Here is a 3,010-nt window from a genome sequence, read left to right as displayed (position 1 = left end):
GCATTAGTAAGAAACTTAAGAGACAGCAGGATTTTTCAGTGTGCAAAAATTATTTCAACAAAATACTGACATTGGAACTGAGTTAGATCCCAATAACCTATATGACACAAAGAGAAAAATAAAGTCCATGTTGTCCTCTAACATCCACAAATATGCCATGACAATTGAGTACCTATACAGGTATATATACAAAAAAAGTGTAATTAAATGCAAAAATATAATTAACCAAAATGTGACAAAAGTAAAAGAATTTATGAAAAAGAGAAAAAAGAAAGAAGTATATACCCATAATGAAGTAGGAAAGTACTCTAGAGGCTAGACAAATCAAGAAACATTGTTTCCTAGAGCCTCCAAACTATAGGGTTGTTTGCTAATACCATCACATTAGTCCATGGAGTATAATGATGAATACCAGAACTCCAGAACTATAGAAAAATAAATCTCTCATATTCAAAGAAAAGAGTTTGTGGTAATGTGATACAGAAGGAACAGAAAGATATTGAGCTATGTTTTAAATTTTTCATGCAAACACTTTTCAAACCAAAAGATATTGAACCTATTGTTCTTTCTGGGGTCTGCCAAATTTGTGAGTGTTTCAGGCACATGGATTCTCATGCAGAAGAAGGAAATGTGCAGGCCCAGGGCTGTATGGACATAGGCAGCTGGTGAGACTCTCAAGGAGATTTGTGTAAGAGACTAAACCACTGTGGGAGGAGAATTATAATGCTACTGACAGAAATAAAGTGCCAGATCTTCATCCTGTACACTGCTGATGGTGGGAGTGAAATCTCTTCCAGATCTGCTGCCTATCAAGTGATCAAGGATCCCAGATTCCCTTGTGAATGCATAGTAGATCAGCTGTTTTGGAGACAGCCCTGGTTTCTGCTGGTTCCAGATCAAGTGGTTCACTTGATTTGCACTCTATAAAAGACTCTGACTGGACTTGCAGCTGATAGAGAACTTCTCTCCTGCTGACACAGCCAGGGAGGATGGAGACTGGGTCACCACAATGTCCCCACAGGTATCTGGAATAATGAGCATGTGGAGAACATGTATACAAACACAGATTATGATATGACTGTTGAAATTAGTCATTGAGTTTTCTTGTAATGTCATATTGTCAGAGAATTCTTATGAAAGAAATATTACACCCTAGAACACATTGCAAATTTATTATATAAATAGATGTGATTCTAAAACGATAATAATAATTTTGAACTTCTCACCAGACATACAGAGCAGCAGCAACATGACAACCTGGGCCTGTGACTCCATCTTGCTTCCACTGCCTGTTTAATGCTGTTAAGTTCTCAATAGTTTATAAATTGTGAGCATCTGTATGAGCCTGGAGGGTCCCATGCAAAACAGTCAGCAATACAAAATCAAAAGTAAAAAATTAAAAAAATAGTAAAAAAAAAAATCAAAAGTTTCCCCCCCATGAGAAACCCTATAAACATCCAAGCTATCCCACCCAATGCAAAAATTATAGCTTAGATGGAAATATGATTCTTCAGTTGTGACATTACAATTCCGTTTGGCTCCTTTGGAAGAGAAATTTTCTACTGAATTTTGAAAAAGGACTCTTTAGTTCTTTTAGTTTCTTTAGTTCTTTCTGATGAGATGCTTAGAGAGGCAGAATGTATATACATATGTATGTGTGTATGTGTGTGTATATATATACACACACACACACACATACATATGTACATACATACATATATATGTATATACATATATATATTCATAATTCACTAATCTAAATCTTACATGGTACTTTGTTTTCTGTTATTGTTATATGTTTTCATTCATAATTAAAATATTTTTCTTTTTTTTTCTTTTTTTTTTAACTTTTGGATGGGAGCAATTTCTGATGTAGTGGTGTATTGGTCTTTGTAAATTTACAGCTTGATTTAACAAAGCTGCACCCCTTCTGGAGAGATCATTTTTACCTGTTTGATATGTCAGCAAGACCATTGTCACTAGGTATCTATACTCCTAATATCTAAATTGCGCTAGAATATGTATTTCTGGAATTAGACACTCTTGTAACGTTGAACAACTATGATTTCATGTAGAAATCTGTATTGTTTCGTTCCCCTTCTAGTCGCCCAATTTAGAGCCCTGTTTTAGTTGCACAAAGAGAAAATCATACTTAATACATTCTGCTATGTCTATTTTGCCTCAACATTAAAGTTTCTCTGGCCCTAGGATTAAATTAATATCTCCCAGGTTTTTTACAAAATGAATTCTGAGCTTCTCTTTCAATCTATGTTCCATGTTTAGCCTGCTAACAGAAGCCTATGTGTTTCAGATAATGTTCATTGCCCTCATTGACAGTGGCTTTGCAGATAGGAGATACTGAACAAATTCAGCACCAATTTTTTTCTCTCTCTCTTTTTTTTCATTTCACCTTTCTTGTCACCATCCTTACTTTCATTTTTTGCATGTTTTCTTACTCTTTGATTTTTTCTAGTTGTATTTTCTGTGCATATTTTATCATTTCCCTAGGACTTTCAGTCTGAAATAGCTCTCCTAAAGCTTCTGCAAAAGCTAACTGATTTGAATACGTCTTGGATTTTAGTCTGGTGTTGCCATTAGAGGACCCAGTGCATCTTTTAATGATTGCTTAAACTCTCTATGATGGTATTTTTGGCTGTTTATTGACACCAACTACTCTTGTACACATTTCGAAAGCTTTTCATGGAGTTTTCAAATTCTTATATTGATGCTTCAGATTTAGTCTTCAACTTATTTCTCTCTAAAATTAATCCTACTATCTTATTTCTCAATATGTATTTTTTTGTAAAATACCTGAAATATGGGAATCAGTGAAGGGATATCAATGGTATAGTTTGGCATCTAAGGTTCTAGGGAATAAGTTTGGATTTCCTCTACTTGAATACAGAACTATTTTCAGTCTGTTGGCAGAGGTTTCCTCTTGGCATCTGGGACTCTGCTTAGACAACATCATTCTATCAGTTTGGAGGCGTCTCTTTCCACAATTCTCAAA

At 34.8% G+C, this 3,010-nt stretch overlaps 1 pseudogene; it reads right to left on the bottom strand.

Annotated features, from left to right (window-relative positions):
- Positions 1-726: 726 nt before the first annotated feature.
- LOC114636309 lies at positions 727-1,275 on the bottom strand (annotated as a pseudogene).
- Between the last annotated feature and the right edge of the window lie 1,735 nt (positions 1,276-3,010).

This window comes from Grammomys surdaster, unplaced genomic scaffold (genome assembly GCF_004785775.1).
Source record: "Grammomys surdaster isolate TR1022 unplaced genomic scaffold, NIH_TR_1.0 123465, whole genome shotgun sequence".
Lineage (NCBI taxonomy): Eukaryota > Metazoa > Chordata > Mammalia > Rodentia > Muridae > Grammomys > Grammomys surdaster.
The sequence above is the reverse complement of the archived record's forward strand: the minus strand, read 5'-3'. Positions and strand labels throughout refer to the sequence as shown.